At 39.4% G+C, this 19,514-nt stretch overlaps 1 long non-coding RNA gene across 2 annotated transcripts; it reads right to left on the bottom strand.

Annotated features, from left to right (window-relative positions):
• Positions 1-282: 282 nt before the first annotated feature.
• On the bottom strand, positions 283-13,913 carry LOC142055724 (uncharacterized). Of its 2 annotated transcripts, XR_012660008.1 has the most exons (5): positions 13,833-13,913; positions 13,145-13,194; positions 11,885-11,979; positions 2,944-3,080; positions 283-556 (listed from the first exon to the last, which is right to left on the bottom strand). It is a non-coding gene; the product is annotated as an uncharacterized LOC142055724 (long non-coding RNA). The 2 variants fall into 2 exon arrangements; XR_012660009.1 differs by lacking the exon at positions 2,944-3,080 and having other exon boundaries at positions 292-556.
• Positions 13,914-19,514: the final 5,601 nt, after the last annotated feature.

Raw genomic sequence — 19,514 nt, 5'->3', positions numbered from 1 at the left:
ACTGTGGGGCAGTGGCAACTCTGGTGGTGGGATCTCAGCAGGCAGGCGCAGTAGCCTGCTTATGTGGTGTGTCCTCATCTTGGTGCTAGTACGTGCACTGCCCAGCAGGGCAAAAAAGATTTTACCAGGGGTAATAAAGCTCTGGTGGGAGAAGACCCCATAGTCACCAAGAAAAGCATTGTCCCTGCTATGTGCTCTGCAAGTACTATGACAGTTTAATTCTAATTAACCAAGTCAGCAAGTTTCACGGAAACCCAAGGAACTCATTGCTGATTGTTTCATTCAATTGATACAAATGAGGTCTAAAAGCCAAATTAACACATTAATTCTAAAAAACATTGTTTTTATTTTTATTCTTTTAATCACTCATCTGATTGACATAAGTGGGCTATTCAGATAAATGAGTGTTCAGAAACTATTCCATATTATGCCCTGTTATTTCTTTATTGCAGCAGAACCTCGGTTATATTTTTCATTTCTTCTTCGGGCCTACATATCCTGATGTTCCTTTTATCATTTAGTGAAGATGGCAGCTGAAGAGGATGACAAAATTGCTCTAGGGTAAAAAACAAGATTAAAAAAATAGATGGACAAAGTTAGGCATGTGTGGGTGGGAATGACATCAAGACAATAATATTTTTTGAAATTAGCAATGACACATTTCAAATGCCATGTCATTTATTAAGCCTTAAATAATTTAAGTTGTAACCACTGTTCAGCCACCTGCAGCAGTGATCTGCATTTTAGCTAATGGAGAACATACAGCCTCACATCAAAGTACTCAGGGGCTATACACATCAACCTCCCTCTCATAACATGACCAAAAGAAAGGTAAATCTCAATCAGCACATTTCTGATTATATAAAAGAACACACAAGTGCTGTGTTGCAACACATGCCCATTTCCATCCCATTACTACCATGCTTATCCATCCCACATAACAAGTTAATATCTTATAACATGGTGAAGAAAATACTGCAGAGTTCTCAGAAAAGAAAGGAAGAGGAAATAAACAGCTACAATAATTCACACAGACAATTAATTGTACTTCCTGATTGAATCTAGCCTACCAGCCACACATTGGATCCTACATTGGTCATATATCAAATGGCTGCATTATATCAAAATGTCACAAACATTTTTCTTGAATTCTTTAAACTTTTACAGTCCTCAGTGATTCCAGCTTCAACCTATCTCTTTGGTGGGTTTTGAGTTGCATGATTTGTTTGGCTGCAATTACTGATGTAGGTTTGCAAGCCTGTAGACATCTTTTGTTTTAAATGTGTGCTGTATTTCACCATCTAACCAAAACCATTTGAGTGCAAGTACATAAAACAGGAAAATGCAGAATTAAAAATGGAAACTAGGCATAATCTGTCTGCCACCAGGATTTTGCCTGTAAGGACTTAACTCTTTCCTTTGTATCAAAGCACGCCAGGAACAATTTTCTGATGAACATTCAGGGAGATCAAAGGGAATATTTTTGACTCTCTGAACTATTGTTGCATAGTAATACTTGTTACTCAAGGCTGCCTACGCTGTAGGAATTGCATGAGCTTATAGTGCTCAAGGAGGAGCACAGAGAACCACAGCTTGCATTATATGATGTTGAGTAATAAACGGGTAGTGGCAAAAGTAGACTGGACACAGGAGATCTTGTTAAACACTTGGGATCCCAGATGTTAATAACTCATCACCACAGTTCCCATGCTGACACCTCGGGTTTAACACACTTTCACAACCAGGGCTCCTAGGCATCAGGGTGGGGGCCTCACCCTGTCCCCCAAACTGCACATAAACAGAATCCCACTTCTTTATAACTTGTTATTTTTTGCTACCTTTGCCACCTTTTCTACTTATTACTGTGTCCTGATTTCAGCTGGGACGGAGTTAATTTTCTTCCTAGTAGCTGGTATAGTGCTGTGTTTTGGATTTAGCATGAGAATAATGTGATAACACCCTGATGTCTTAGTGTTGCTAAGCAGTGTTTATACTAAGTCAAGGACTTTTCCGTTTCCCATGCTCTGTCAGCTAGGAGGTGCATAAGAAGCTGGGAGGAAGCATAGCCAGGATAGTTGACCCAAACTGGCCAAAGGGATGCTTCATACCATACTGTGCCAAGGATGCACAGAGCCTCTGGGCCAGTCACAATGGAGTGCTCTTGTCACTAATTCCAGGTTAGGCCCACTTTGGCCCCCTGCAGTGCTTAGTTGCTGGCTGGGGTTAAACCACAACACCCCTTCTCAGTCTAAATGCTGCCATGGCAACATGCAACCTTGCTCCTTCCCAGCTGGAATGGCTAAAGAGAAGACTCTTCTAAAGATGGGAAGGACTTGCTCACTGGGTCAGCTGGTGGTCTAAGAAAAAAATGAACAGACTTAGCATGTATCCAAGAGTGCTTGTGTTGTGATAGTTTCCTTTTATTCTTCTGCACTGTGCTTAAGAACCCTTAAGTACTGCAATTACAGGTGTCGCATAGAGTTTGTGAGGTCCTTAGCCTTTTAATTTTACCTGCCTTCGTCAAGAATAATTACAGAGAAGCAAGTCAATCAAGAAGTTTCATCATGCTGAATGGAAAACACAGCTTACTTTCCCTCAGTATTATAAATTTATATGAGCATATATGTGTGCATATATATGTCTGTAATAAAAAAACAACAGTAAAGGAAAGTTGCTTGGATTGTAAAGTGAATTAAATATTAGGAAATACCAAATATATGGGCAACTGTACCTAATTTTGTTTCTGAAATCCCTTAAAAATACTGGGCAAGGTCAGATTTTTGTGGGAACTTTCAATAGATTTACAGATAGGGCCAAATTAAGGCTGGGTGGAGATCCCCAAATCCGCAGGACTTGGACTTTGCAGCCTAAGCAATGTTCTTTTAGGAATACTTTTGCATGCATTTTTATAGAGAAAAGGCAGATTTCAACACTGTTATATACCAGAAAATCCTGATCATGCAGTACCACAGCACAGACTATCAGTGTATTAAATCTGTCGAGGACATCAGGTCGCTGTCCCTCAACAATGGGGCTCCCTTCACAGAAAGTTGCCCAAGGATGAGGTGGTCATCTTGACACTACATGATGATTGCAAGACATGAAGATAAGAAAGGCTGGGTCACCATCTACCAGAAACAACAACCAGGCTTCCCCTTCAGTGTTCCCAGAACAGTGCCATTTGCTTCAGTTCTCTTGCTGTTTTCTTGGTAGCATCTTGCAAGGGGTTCTCTGGAGTGTTCTAGGATTGCAGCAATTGTTAACATTTTCCTGGAAAAGCTAAGGGCACAGCAATGCTCAACACTACATAGCTCAGCCAGTCTGTGTGGAATTTCATCCTAGGAAGGAAATATACTACTCTCACCTGTAGAGATATCACATGCCAAATTACAAAGCCTTGCAATGGAGATATTAGAATTTCTCAAAGCAGAGGCCACAAAGAATCCTCTAGATGATCTGCAGAGTGAGATTTCCTGGCAGCTCCTTCCTTAATGATTAGTGAAAACTTCCAGACTCTTGCCATCTCAAGCAAACAGATCATATAAACTCTTCCAGAAGCTGATCAAAGTATATAATTATTTTGTGGCAATAGCCAAAGCTGTGGTTGAGATAATTACAATTTTTTTTAAAAAGGCTGCTCTGATTTGGCTCAAGGATTGTTAAAAGGTATGCAGATGCCTAGAAAAATAACAATGGGGATCAGCACATGCCCAGAGATGGCCAGCTGGGACACAGGACTAAAGATGTTGTCCAACATGCTCTGAGTCATGTGATGGGAGGACTGTGCAGCCCTGCAGCCTGTTTACCATCTCCGTATAATAGTGTCTACCTGGTTGTCACTCATACAATGGAAATACCAAATATGCTTTCTTCTCTTGGCATATGTCTGGAAAGGCTGTGACTTTTTCCTTTGTCCTTGGAGTCCCCTTTTATTTTGTGAAGACCATTCACAATCCCAGTGTCTTAAATGGATTTCCATAATTTCTTTCCCTATGTTTCAGCACTTTTCCCCAGAGCTCATTTTCCTCTCCATACTACTGTAGAACTGAGACTGTATTATCTGTTTTTTGTGGTTTTATATTTAGCTTGCCAACTACTAATTACTGTGAAACCATTTTCTTGTGTGTCTTCCACTTTTAGCATTAAGATTTTTCTTCCTAGTATGCCCCAGGAAGCAGCTCTCTCCAACCCAACATAGGTATTGAGCAAATGAAAAAACAGCTCGAAGGCTTGAAGGCTTTGCTGTTCCTAGCAAAGATTATTGATCTCATTTTAACTTTTTCACTCAATTCTGGAGAATATCAGCACGGTCTTGGTTAATGCAGTAGCCCACCAGGACACGTAGAGTATTTTGAAAATTACTGCAAATTAATTGAGAAATTGGGATTTACAGGAACTCTTAAAAATACAGTTGAAAGAACAATTCTGCAGTGTCTTAGAATATGAAAGTAGAGGGGAAAAAAGCATAACTAGTTTCCTGAACCAGGACTCCAGTAGTTTGGTGTTAGGTTCTCATTCCATTACATACTTTCAGTGAACGTTTGTGTAAGAGATTTATTTTCCATTCTTCATCTTCTCACTGTAAAATAGGGATAATATTTCCTTTTGCTAATACTTTATTCCTCTTGTGTATGTTGATTACAAATTATTTGGGGACAGGATTGTTGGGTTGTGATTCATACAGCTTAACTTCAGACATCTACAATGCTGATGTGTACATCAAAGGCAAGGTTTGTCAATGGACAGGGAGGGAACTAGGGAAGTTACTGGTTCATTACTATAGAAACCTCCTTTAGGAATAAGATGAGTCATCCAAGAAATACATATTGACTATACATACTGACCACTTTAAATATCTACTTTAGTTGGAGCTAAGTCACTTCACTGTCCCAGACATGCATTTCTGTAAAATACAATGGGGTATATATGTGTCTTTACTCAATTCCTATTCAGAACAGATGTGTGACTTACTATAGTTCAGTGTACTTCAAGCAGTAAGGTTTCCTCAAGAGGACGATTCATGAAAACATCTTGACACCAAATTTTTGATCTTTTCTTCTTTTTTTTTTATAATCTTTTTAAAACTGCAGGAGAAAATGACTGATTATGGCTGTTAAAGTGCTTTGTCTGCTTGTGGTTAATTAGCAGGTGTCATTTCCCTGAAGTAGTGTGAATTATTTTAATGCAGGGGCAAAACTTGAAAATAATGAAGTTATTCAACTTGTTTACATGCAGTGACAAACTAACTTTGCCTAATTATGAATCTTCTTTTACAGCATTGGGTCGAGAGTTCAGTCCTAATGTTTGTTTGATTTATGTTCTGCTTTGAAGAAAATGTGGAGAATGAACAGATACCTTATTTTAAATTAAAGAAATTAAAATCCAAAATAGACAAGCAGAGGAAGACTATAAGAATGAGCCAGGTGGGGAGGAAAATAACAATTATAAGAGTAAAACTCTACTAATAAAATTGTACTAATAAAATAATCATTTGCCATCTTCTGAATACAGTTCTTTTAAATGAATCAAATTTTTATCTTCTAAATGTATTAGCAATTATCTTTTTGAATACTGTATATAAAAACATTCATCTGTACCATAGCTATGCATTTCTTATAGCTGCACTGTCTTCTAAAAACAAAAGAATATATGAAAAATATCCTTTGTTTAAACGACAAGAGGGTAGTTCAGAAACTTTGCGATCTCCTTCCTCAGTCAGAAACTCTCAAGCTCATTTATTTATCTATCATATGTTAGGTTTTCTTTTTTAATGATGCAATGGACTCAGTCACTGACTGTTTCTCAGATCCCGCTTCTCAGAGCTCTATCTTCTTGAGCTGACAGTCCCAATCCTACTGCCTTCTTCCTTCTACACTTTCATTTCTGCTTTTGCCATTTCATGCGATCCTTTCTCGGTGCATGAAATGATCTCCTGTAACAACTGAAGAGCTACTTAGCTCCTTGCATATTTTGCCCAGCTTATTGCTTTATTTTATCAACAGTTCAATATTAATATTCACCTCAGAAGTGAAAAGGCTTTAATATATATGTTGCAGTAATCTATATTACTCTAAAAGGTGGTCTGTTTTTAACTGTGCCATCAGGTATTACATATGCACTGGCAAATGCAGTCAGATATGGATGATTTTATTTTCAGAGCTTGAAGAAGGCATGATATAAGCCAGGTTTGAGTCTTTTTTCCTTTTTCTTTTTTTGTAGAGGAGAAATGTTGCTTAAAGAGCGTTCTGTGTTAGGATGCTTTCGACTCAGTCCCCTCACTGATTGCAACAGATGGAGAAGCTTTTACCCTTTCTTTAACATGTCCATCGAAGGTACTGCTCCTGTGTTTGTGATCACAAGATAATGTCTGTTGATTGCTGCTTCCTTAGAGTACATTAACTCTTCCAAGAATTCTAAACTCTCCCGTCTCTCCTGTGGGAACTGAGTACTGTATCAGCACACAGGACAAGACTGCCTTGCGTCAGAAGAGGTCTCTGTCCAAACAGACCAGACATTGAGTGGGTGTGATTTGATGAAGGCAACATAGCAAGTTAATGTTAGAGGAAAGCTAAACCAAAGGGTGGAATTAATCTCAGTTGACTTTAGATGCCTACATCTGAACAAGTTGCCCGAAGTTCATTTATAGTTAATAGACAGAAATAAGCAGAGAATAGGACATTGTTTAGCTAACTTATTTCAGATACCTACTTTTAGATTAGATGAAACAGACCCGGGAATGCCCATTTCTTTCTACCAGCAGCAAAAGGATTCTAGACAACTACCAGCTCAGATACATTTTACTCTCTATAGATGGCTACGTGAATCTCACCTGGTATTCTATTCTTTATGCCAGTGCTTTAGTAAGAAAACCATATTGTTTATGGCAATGGTTTTCTTAAACCTTTTATGCGCTTGTTGGTTTGTTTGTTTTATTTTAAGAAATGCACCTTTCCTTCCTTAGCCACAAGTTATGTTGTCAAGCAGGTTATTCTTTTAATCTTAACAACGGTAAGTCCTTCAATAATCTTTCAAGCAAGCCTTCTGCTGAACTTAGACTGGCCAAACTGATCAAGCCAGTATCTTATTTAATCTACACAGTAATTTCCTTTTCCATCTCCAGCTCCATTTCTAGCAAGTGGGAATAAAAAGCACACTGGCCACATAAATGAAAAACACTTTCAGTAGAATTTTTTGTGAACATTTTTTAAACAACAAAATCTTTGTCTTAAAAATATCAGCAGAATTAGAAACAGTCTTCTTTATAAGAAAGAAAAAAAAACCCACATTTGGAAACGGATTCTTAATAAAATAAACACCAAATTAATTTCACAAGAGGCCCTTTCTGTGTAAAGCTGCCTCTTTCGCTGTGGTGCTGGTGATAAGTATTCTTTTAACATGGAAATTACCACTGTGGAACTGCCAGTATGCGATCTCAGATCACTCTTTTGGCTTTGAAATTCAAACCTAATAGAAATCCTGCCAAGTTATTCAATGCTAGAATCCAAGAAAACTTAGCCCCATGTTAAGCTATTGCTAATCAAGAGCTATCCCTTGACACCTGAACTGGTGGGTTCCACAAAGAAAAGAAAGGAGAGGTGTCTTTGCAACTTTGCTCAGTTTGCTGCCCAGCTGCAGCAATTTTGTTCTATAGGCAGTCAAAAAAGAATAAAGTGAAGAAAGCAGCTGTATGGGATTATAGGCACATTTGCAAGATGCTCCATGTGTGGGTTTTTTCCCCCCCTTTAAATGCAGTGTGAGTGCAGTGTGACTAATTATACCAGAGAGGAAAGCAGAAGCTCTCTAGTTAAAGTATTTGGGTAATCATGTTTACTGCAGGGAAAGTATGTCTGCATTAAATAAGTCAAAACACAGTGCGTAAAATGTGGAATGACTTTGTAGGCACTGCAAGAGAGAGGAAGATGTAGAAATGATATAAGTCTCATTTGTCCAACTAGAAGCACTACCAAAAAAGATAAACCATCTGCTTCAACTAACTCAGCTCCACTTGAAAAATGCTAATTGTACAAGAGGAGGAGGTTTAAACTTATTTTGAAAAAAAAAAAACCAACCCAAAACTTTGTCAGCTAGCATGTTGCTAAGTGGTTCGACAAAAATGATACTACCCACAACTTGATGATGAGGCGACAAGGACTGGTTCTGCCCCTTCCATGTCTCAATTTCTATTTCTTTGATGCTTTAGGTAGGTGCCATCTGCCCCAGTATACCAGGCAGCAAATGCTTAGTCAGGGACGCAGATTTCTTCTGTTACTTATTGCCCTTCAAATCCGTCTTAAAATTCTCCTTTGCCATGATGCCTGCCAGTGTCAGCCAATGTGCCAAGATCATCATCTCCCCTGGTGACCTAATGTGGTTTCCTTGTGCTTTGCCTCTGTCTGCTTGTCTGTGTCCACCTGCTAATTTTTCTCGAATGGTTAGATTACTAGCTGTTGAAAAATGTTTTCCACTAGCTGTTAGTAAGGCAGAAAAGACAATGAACAAACTTAGGATTTGTCTGGAGCAAAGTTGGAAGAACTTATACAGCATGTGACCGAAAAACCACTTGATTGCAGGATTAAATCTGGGTCTATCAATTTAATCCTGCAACCAAGAGTCCTGAAAGAGCCAGGAAAACAACTTCTGGCTTTGTCGGGTTTTGTTGCATCATTGAAGAGCAGAGAAATTGTAAGTGAAAAGGTTGGGACCATATTTAAAAGGGCAAATGAAATGACCTGAATAAGCACAAGCTAGCTGGCCTGAATCTAATTCTGGGCTAAATAATGAAAACATATGTGGATACAAATGAGGTGGAATTAATTCATAGGTATATCATATTTATGATTTTATGTCAACATATTTTCACGGAAGACAATATATGAGAGCAAAAGGGATTCCACGACTTGACTGAGATTATTGTTTGGCTGATACAGACAATTGCATAAATGAAGTATAGATCACTAATATATTTGGGATTTCTGATTTAACTTTCTGATATTTAAAAAAAAAGGGAAAATTTTACATATATTAGGAATCAATATACCAAAAACCAGTGAAATAATTTGATGTACGAAAGTGATGTCATAAGTAAATTAGAGGATTTATTTTACCTTGGAAAACAAGACAAAACTAATTGACTGATACTGCATCAATTTCTGGGTTTCATATTATCTATAGGACTGTAAGGTAACAGTAGGACATTCTAGATAAGTACGATCACTATACTTTTAAGTCTGCAGCGAATTCATTCAAGAGTTTAGTCTCCTTCATTTCTCAGAAGGAATGAGAGATGACCTGAATGCTATGCAGAAATACATTGCTGTATTGCTCAAGTTCCAGGGTATCTTCATTTCATTATTCCTTAAATTTCAGGTATACTTTAAATTTGAAAATCTATTTCTATTTATCTAGAGAAGAAAGGCAAAACAAGAACCAACAGCTGGCAGCCCATATCAGAGAATTTAGTTTGAAATCATACACAAATTTTTCGGCGGAGAACAAATAATCACACAAATAAAATACCAAATGAAGAATCAACTATATGTCAATATCTTGAAATCAAAACTACATGGAAGTTATGTTTCAATAATGTGGTTTTCTAGAGGGATATACAGGTGAAATTTTATAGCCTGATTAATGCAGAATGCCAGACACAATACAAAATGGATCTTTATAACACCAAAAGAAATTAATGAGTTTGTTATTTTCCACTAAAAATGGGGGTTTAGATACTAGAAGATTTTTGTATCCTGCAACCCCAATTTTAGATACAGGCTTGCAAGCAATTTTATTGCTTGTCTGATAGCAAGGTGTTGTAATTCATCCTTTTTTTGGTAAAAAATGCTTAAACATCTCTCAGCAGTAAGGGTTAGCTCGTCAAAACTGGAAAAAGAAAGATTTCAGAACAAAATGAAAACATTTCATATTAGTGAAATAAGAAAAGAAAAATCAGGCAAGATACTGGTTTCTTGTATTAATAGACTAGATGTTTTTGGACCATAACTGAGTTCAAGTTTTCAAGGTTATTTTGACGTATTTACAAACTGACAAAAAAAAAAACTTTTTTTTTTAATCATTCCTTTAGCCCCTGCACTTCCCACTCCTCACACAAACATAGCACACAGATTTTAGTTGAGAGCTAGGTCTTACAAAAAAGACCTAGTAATGTAATGGTTTTCACAGGCTGAAAATCACAACCCTGACCAGCTGCAGAGGGGACAGTAAATAACCTATGTGTGATCTTTAGGGAAAAAAATCAGTGAAAAATTTTCAGCCCCAGTCATTGTTTTACATCTGGCTATGTTTCCAAGGATATCTTTCTGTTTTAAAAGAAACCCCTTACCCATAATACTATATACTTTTCTTTTTCCTCCTATAAAAGAAAGCTTAGCTTCCAAAAATTTATAAGTGTCCATGTTAAAATACAATATTAGCATGCTAGCTATATGCTAAAATTCACCAGATTGCACACTAATATCTCCTGTGGCTTATTTGGACAATGCATTTGGACAATGGTCTCTTGCAAAATGTTAAGAAAAATATTAGCATTTATGTCCAGACCTCAGCAAAAGCAGTTGGGCTTCAGCCCTGCAGCACATTCACAGCAAGAAATGCAAAGTTTCATGTATTTATAGACTGGAATATATTCTCAGAGAAATCTCTTGTTAAAACTCCCTCATATCTTTTTGCTGACCTTACTGTTTGTGGTGTGATTATAAGGAAAAGAAGCCTGTTGAGGATGGGGAGGGGCAATAAAAACTTCTTTCAAATCCATACTGAAAAATGCTATGATGGGCTTCTGGAGCTATAATGACCAAACTCCACTACCCCACATTATGACCACATTGTTATAATGGTCTACTAGTATACCAGGAAAAATGCACAGCTGGAAAAAACTCTCTGATGACATCTGGCACATGGATTTGCATGGAAAGTCAAGGCAAAGAGCAGTGCCAAGATTCTTAACAATACTCACTATGTCCAAATGAGAAAGCAGGAACATACATACATGAAAGGATTAGCTTCCTTGCAGTCTTGTTCTCAGCTAGGAATATGGTTGTTCTCAGGCATTCAACCAGGAACACAATGCAGAATGACTCCACCAGCATGGAGACAGAATTTGGAAGTTTCACAGAGCAAAAGTTTCATATTGAGAACACTGTGCAGAAAAAATCATGTAATTCTGCAGTGCACAGAATTGAAATCTGAGGCCCAATAGGAATTGTGACTCAGTTCCAAGAAAGTGCGGGTGGGAAGAGGGAGGTATTACTGAACTGCATGTCTGCCTAAACAATGCAAGTAAGGATAACATTCCTTTGCTATCTGCTGTGCTGTTAAAATCAATTTCTCTTTTTTTGTTTTTCTTTTCTTTTTTTCTCTGTTCACCTCAGTCAGATTCTATTACAGCTTCTGTTTAAAATGTTGATTGCTGCACTGGCAAAACATAGTTGGAGATTGGAGACTTAGTGGGTGTGAAAAAAAAACTGGCTGGTTGACATGAATGTAAGACAAAAATTTTCTTAAAACCTTTGGTACCTGCATGACCAGAATCTTTACTTTATGAAGAATTACTTTCTTGTCTAGCTGGAAATCAAGAATTTCTTCTTACTGTAAATTATTTTTTTATAACTGTTTTCAAGCTGCATCTGAAGGAAACTGAGATTCAGGTTTCGTGTGGAAGAAACCTAAATGAGAGAAGCCACACGTTTGCACTCACCAAAATTGCTCTGGGCAGTTCTGGATCCAGATTTCTGTTCTAACAGATTCAAGGCAGAATCTATACCTTGTATATACTGAATCCCGAAATCATTTAATTTACTGTGTCTGTCCTTCTACCTTGTTTACAATCTACTTTTTCTATTTTAACATTTATGAAAAGTACTATACCTACTAAGACAGAAAGTATCCTGAAGTTTAGCACGCTTGCCTGTGAGACCATGATGTAGGGAGTGAAGCTGGATCACCAGGGTATTCTTCAGTCTCCACCTGAGATAAGAGTCATGTTAGAAAAGAGAGGCGACTGTACAAATAAAGCAATTCACCTTGGACAGTATGTACACATGTTGCTAGTAGATTATTTTTTCAACACTGGAAGGATTAAAAATAAAACTATGGCTAATTTTGTCCAGGTAGTTTTATACTTACTTTATACAGGTTTATTTATATAGTCATAAACCAAGGAGCTTATGATTCTAAACCATATGGTTTATGACCATAAACCAAGGATTACAGTTGCAAAAGTTAACTTCTCAGCATGTAGGATGGACAGGAATCACTCAACGTACAGCTGTTTGATATATATTTTACCGTCCTTGCTTCCTTACTTCCTTATCCTCATTCCTTCAAGCTCCTTACTTCAATCCTTTTGTCCATCTTTATCTAAGGGAACAAGCTAATGATAATTCAATATTTTTGGCACATAAGAGTCCCAAGCAGGTAAAAAAGCGAGGTGAGGTACCATTCATCTGCCCTGAGTCTCAGATCCCTGTTACAATCCCTAGAGAGAAATAATAATCCCCAAATTAATTTAATCCTAAGGTAGGTTAGAGACAGAGATTCACTGAAGTTGTCTGCATTCATTGATTCAAACAGGTGCCAGTAATGACTGACTGAGATTTAGACATCTAGATCCTTAGACATCTACGGTAAGGTGAGATTAGTCTAACTGACAGTCACCATACTTAAAGGGCTACTTTTAAATGACTCCCCTAGCCTTGCAGGTCTTTGGGGGAATGACAGAGTCCAATCACCCAGGGAAAATGCCACTGATATACTCTTTCTCTCTATTCCTAGCTTCTAACTTTGGCCACAGCCATGGCAGACAGCAGGCCCGTCCATTGCATGAGTTCACTGAGGGGGAGTGAGACCTCCTGGAAAACAAACGTGATCGTGCAGCTACGGGTCAGAGGCAGGCCTGGGGAGAAGCAGCAAGTCAGAATGCCTCTCGCCTGTGCTTCAGCACAAACTGTCAGCACAGCTGCTTTCACGTGTGGTTTCCTAATGCTTTTCAACAAAGCTAGCTGAAAAGAAAGCAAAGCCATCATGTGACACTATTTTGACTTTGCTGTGAGTCAGCAGCTACTTGAAAACTTTATATCTACTGCAGAGACTATGTGAAAAAACTGTGGTAACTGAGAACACATTGACTTACACTTTGTGGGTCTGTTCTTGTCCTCTTCCATAGGCATTTACTGCTGGCTTCTGGAGGAGACAGGATATTGGGTTAGGTGGTCTGACGCAGCAAAGTCAGTCTGATGTACTTACCGTTAATAGCAACAAATCTGCTAGAGGTTTCACGAAAATTGCTGGCAGCAGACAAACGGTAGGTCTAAAGATTCTCTGGCTTTGCTGCAGACTTGAAGCGAGTAAATGTTGATGCACACAGCACTGACGGCCATTTCTAGCTCTCCTCTGTCTCCCTGCCCATGCACCTTGTTCCAGCACGAGTCTCCAACCTCAGCCAGTTTCAGTTACTGTCTCTGGCTCCACTCAATCGCTGCTTCGACTGCAAGTTTCCCATCCAAGCTCCAGCACTAGGATTCTAATGCTAGTACTGAGCTCCCAGGCCCAAATGACCTGTCTTCACTCAACCATTCTTCTTTGCTCAGTTGTAGCTCCAGCACCCCCTCCAGAAGTCATGACTGCTTCCTTATTTCTTTTACCAGACTGCTCCCACACCAGCAGGAGAGCAGCATTTACAAAAAAAAAAAAAAAAAAAAGTCCTGCTTATACCTGGTCTATAGTAAGCCCTACTGCTGAGGTTTCTTATGCATGGGTTTGTCATGATGCGTGAGTGACTGGAGCACAGATACTACCTACGGAGTTCTTAGAGTCTTTACCTGCAGTCTAAGATTTTTCTAGTGGGAGTCTCTGAACTTGCTGCGCAGAGTGGGATTTGTATATCACCCTTCTTACTTTTTTTCCACCTTGTCCCAGTTTCTCCGGTCAGAAAAGTTAATTATTACGGTCTTTGTTCAAATAAAGTCTAGTAACAGAATTTACCCCTCCCTTTTTATTTTTTTTTAACCTTAGTGTGTTCACTCTAAGGAAAAGATGAAGATCAAAACCTCAAAGCTGTGTCTACATTAGGGTTCCATCACACTGACGTTTTTCAAATATACATTTCCGGCTAAATTTGAAAAGTTTTTGTAAACACAGGAATTGCCACAGATCAAAAACCACCTCTCTTCTTACCAGCCCTCTTTCCCCAGTCCTGCCTTACAATAATTTTAGCTCCAGCTTATGTGAATTGGAGTGACATTCCTAAAGCACTAGATTTTTTCATGGTAAAATTATGTATTTTTGCTTTAGCAAGTTCTGAAAAATAACCAGATATTTTGATAGAACTTTTCAAAATTCTCCGTCTTAAGAAGGCATTCAATATGAGAAATTTCAGCCCAAATAATTCAATTTTTGTAAACATATAAAAAACCCCAGCCAGGTTTTCTTAACAGGAAATGTTACCAGCCAATACTATGATTTTATGAGATAGGAATTGAAGCAGAGGTTTTCCCTAAAAACAATGTGATGAATAATCAGGTCTGAGAGGAGGAAAAGGAAATCACAATTGTTTCCTTGCTGGAACTGATCCACTCATGATAATTTATGCTTTATCCTTCATTTCATCTAGTGATACCAGCCTTCCATCAGCCCTATCCACCACAGCTTGAAAAATCCTGTTTCAAGTGACTCCCATTCAAACCCAAATGGCGAGACCAGGTGTTCAACTTAAGAGCAGTAGCTTTAGCATTCCTGACTTTTTCTTTCAGAAAGCTCCACAAAAAAACAGCCCGATTATTATTGTTGTTATTATTATTCAAAAACTAGTTCTAAGAAATACTTTAAATAACAGAGGAAAGCAAAAATGCTAATCCTCTTACATAACACAAATCCCAGATGGCCTTGTGCAGAGGGGAGGAAGATGCCATAATAGCAGTCACCATTATCAGTTGTGCGCAGTGACAGATGTTAAAACCATGTAAGTGCTTGTGCTCACTCACAGAATTTCAGTAAGTCTTCTTTTTGTCATATTTCACACAGAATAAAATCATAAATAAATAAAAAGTCACGTGCAGTCAAGCACTGATCTTCACTGCAAGCGAACAACTCATTCTGAGTAATACTTAAGTAAAGCTATTACAGTCTCTTCATTTGTGATTCTGCTCCCTAGCTAGAGGAGACTGCTGCAGTAGCTGTACTGTCATGTGGATCTTGATTCCTTAGCTTTCCATCACTCTATAACATAATCAAGTGATAGTATTGATTACTAGTGATGCCTGTATTAGCTCCTCCACCTACTGCATCGAAGACTACTTTTACCTTAATATGGAAACAGCTTGCTTTCTCTGGCCCTAAATTGCTTCAGATAAATGGCAGGTTCGTATGACATAAAGGGTGCACAGGTACCCTTTTCCCAGAGAATTTTGTCACAGGGTTAACCTCATAGGTAAGGATGACAGGGCTGCAGTGGAAGGTGGAGGTGATACCCATCTGCCAGGGGGCACCGTTTACTTTAATAAAACATCCTGAGAGCCTGCACAGAAATTCTTACTTAGCAAAACTACACTGTGTGAACAGAAACTTATATAAAATAGTTTCATTCTCCTATTTCACTAGTCTTTGTTCAGAATGTGTGAGGAGCTGGGCTTGCTCGGACCTTCTCAGTTAGAATAATGTCACCGAAAGTCACCATGAACCAGGCACCAAACAAAACCAAGCAGAACTTGTATATGATGTTACAAACAAATCTGGGGACAATCTGAGGTTGACACAAGAAACCTCCTTGTCTACCTATATTGCACCCTCTCTGATTCCCATAACTCTGAAACCACTGTTTCCTGTCCTTTTTCCAGGGATTCATGAGAATGACAGAAATTTTCCCCATTGCACTTCCTCAGGCACAGGTGTTGCTGTATAACAGTGCTTGTTGCAGGTGTCAGTCTCTCCCAGAGAGCCGGGGAAGAGCTCCTGCCCCACAAGGCAGTGGTATGTGTTTGCTCAGCAGCTGTCCTAGGAAAACTAGGAACCGTTTCACAGCTGTCCTGCAACTACCCCTTAAGAAACGTCTACACAGTGTGTTACTCCTGATCTGTCCCATTTCCCCTAAAGCAGGGGAAAATGCAGATATTCCAAACTCTGTGTATTAGGGACAAAAAAAGAAGCCCCTAATCCTCAACAGAGGCTGAATCCTCTTACTCGTTGCCCCTTTCTATAGCAACCATGAATATCAGGGATACCAGCCTTCCAGCCATGCTATTGGTCTGCATCTCCATGTGTGCAGAGATGAGTTTATTAAAATATGCCTCTGAAAGCCATATCTGTACCAGCAGAAAAAATATCCAAGAAAGCAGTCTCACTAATGCATGAGATTTGGCTTGTAGAAATGAGGCGATCAGATTTAAATCACAGTCTCTCCTCTTCCCATTCCTTTGCCAGCCCATTGCAATAATCATGAAACAAATGCCCCCAAGCACCAAGGCAGGAGCAGAATTTAAGCACAGAACAACAAAATTATCCCACTAAGGTGTGCAGACTCTTGTCTCCTACTTTTCTACATCTCTTCTGGTTCCTGCAAATAAACACAGGCAGCACAGCACCCTGTACATCACCTGGTTGGGAAGGGATTTCTTCAAAGGCTGAGCAGGATGATGGCAGTGGGCTCCTTCTCCTAACCCCATCGGCAGCCCACTGAGGTGCTGAATGCTTCCAGCCAGGAGGGTGACTTTAAGAAGCAAGGTCATATTCAGTAAGGAAATGGTGATGTCCCCCCCACTTTTCTGGCAAGCACAGAAAAGCCTTTTTGTTTAGCCTCATTTTATCTTCCCTTGCAGAGCAATCATTTGTTCAAACTACAGTTTAAAATGTCTCCTCAAAGAGTTAACTTCTTATAAATTATCATGAAAGAAAATGCCCGTTTACACTCAAATTATAGAGAAGTCTCTTGTCTTTATCAAGTCTCAAGTGTATTTGCACTTAAAATCTTCCCCCCCTACACCCCTAGAAACAATAGTGCAGGTGCATTGCCCTTCAATGTACAATGTATTTATCCTGGGAGGCAGGAAGTTGGTTTCACACCTGTTTCTTCTTTTTATTTGTTCTTGGCCTGGCTAATTTGCTGAATGTCATGATTGGTACAGCTGAGGCTGTCAGAAAGAATTACCACTTTGTAACATGACGGCCTAATTCTGGCAGTTCAGATTTTACAATGATTTGCCTTTTGTTCTTTCTTTCAGTAGCGGTCTGTTTTCTGTATTGCACACAGACTGAATCTGATAAGTAGTAACAGAAAATGTAAGAATAAGATATGCTGTTTTATTAGATGACTGGTCATTTTTTATATTATACTATAAAAATTTTAAAGACAATGAGGATAAGTCTCTGATATGGTAAAAAATACTCTTGCTATGGCTCAAAAAATATTATTTTACAGGAATTCATGACCTAGAGTTTGCAAATTTTTTAGTCAGAATTCAAAGGCTACTGAAAATTGAGAGATAGTCTGTATTCACAGGAATTTTAAATCAATAACAAGATAGAATCATAGAATCATATAGGTTGGAAAAGAAATTTAAGATCGTCAAGTCCAACTGCAAACCTAACATGGCCAAGTCCACTACTATACCGTGTCCCTAAGCACCACACCTACACATCTTTTAAATACCTCCAGGGATGGTGACTCAGCCACTTCCCTGCACAGCCTGTTCCAATGTTTGACAACAGTTTCAGTGAAGAACTTTTCCTAATATCCAAACTAAACCTCCTGTCATGCAACTTGAGGCCATTTCCTCTTGTCCTATTGCTAGAAACTTGGGAGAAGAGACCAACACCCACCTCACTACAACCTCCTTTCAGGTAGTTGTAGAGCACGATAAGGTCTCCCCCTCAGCCTCCTCTTCTCCAGGCTAAACAACCCCAGCTCCCTCAGCCGCTCCTCATAAGACTTGTTCTCCAGACCCTTCACCAGTCTTGTTGCCCTTCTGCGGACACGCTCCAGCACCTCAATATCTTTCATGTAGCAAGGGGTCCAAAACTGAACACAGTATTTGATGTGCGGCCTCACCAGGGCCGAGTACAGGGGCACGATCACTTCCCTGCTCCTGCTGGCCTCGTTATTCCTGATACAAGCCAGGAGGCTGTTGGCCTTCTTGGCCATCTGGGCACACTGAAGATTCATATTCAAATGGCTTTTGACCAACACCCCCAGTTCCTTTTCCACTGGGCAGCTTTCCAGCCCCTCTACCCCAAGCCTGTAGCGTTGCATGGGGTTGTTGTGACCCAAATGCAGGACCCCGCACTTGGACTTGTTGAATCTCATACCGTTGGCTCCAGCCCAATGATCCAGCCTGTCCAGGTCCCTCTGTAGGGCCTTCCTGCCCTCCAGCAGATCAACACTTCCACCCAGCTTGGTGTCATCTGCAAACTTACTGAGGGTGCACTCAATCCCCTCATCTGGATCATTGATGAAGATATTAAACAGAACTGGCCCCAAAACTGAGCCCTGGAGAACAACACTTCTGAGCGGCCGCCAACTGGATTTAACTCCATCCACCACAACATTTTGGGATCAGCAATCCAGTCAGTTTTTTACTGATGATATCAAGGATATTTAGTAACCATATATTCATTTAGGTTTTAACTTTATTTCCAGTCCTTATTTTTAAAATCTAAATCAAAGTGGGTACTTTCAGGAATTGCATTATCATGTTGATGACCACTTTGACTCCACAGTTGACAGCAGGGAAGTTCTCTCTAAGACTAAGTCAGCTGAACTTGAGAAATAACATTTTATGCCATTCATTTTTATTTTTATTTTAAACACTTGAAGAGAGATACAACTCTTTTAACATCCTCCCCCACCCCCAGTTTCTTTTTTACCAGATATAAAGAAAGATCAGACTTTTGAAAATGCTTATAGGCTACACAGCCTTTTTCCAAGGACTATCCCAACAAGGACATCCCTTCCCAATCTGCTCTGTTTACTTCTTTACTGCAGACCTTTAGGGAACCTCCAGTATGTCCCACTATGTCCACACTTCACAGAGCATGGGCTGCCTGCAGGCACAGCACCCACCACCCCACAGCCCTTTCAGAATTCAGCATCCTGGACTCATCCACACCTTGTGTACCACCTGCACCAAGAAGAAGTCTGGGATCTCAGCATTCATAATAATCTTGTTGTGGTAGCAAAAAAGTGAGTAGCGACAGCTTAGGAGGATGGGGATGGAGAGAGGAGGAGGATTGGATCATGGCAGGATCACCAAGATGTAGGCTTTTCTTATAAGCCATGACATCATGACCAGAATGATTGTGAAAAGCTTCTCAGCTCCTCTGTAGTACAGAAGAATGGTCTAAACACTGTAGGTCATCATACCAAGACCAAGTCATCTTTCTTTAACTTGTCTGGGGTGTATATCATGAGCACTCACACATGAAACCACATCTTCCAATAGACAGAAGGCTGCTGATTTCAGCCTGCAAAAGGCCACCTAGCTGGCCCTTTGCCAGGAGCTGGTGACAGCTCT

Source organism: Phalacrocorax aristotelis, chromosome 3, assembly GCF_949628215.1.
Source record: "Phalacrocorax aristotelis chromosome 3, bGulAri2.1, whole genome shotgun sequence".
NCBI classification, from domain to species: domain Eukaryota; kingdom Metazoa; phylum Chordata; class Aves; order Suliformes; family Phalacrocoracidae; genus Phalacrocorax; species Phalacrocorax aristotelis.
The sequence above is the reverse complement of the archived record's forward strand: the minus strand, read 5'-3'. Positions and strand labels throughout refer to the sequence as shown.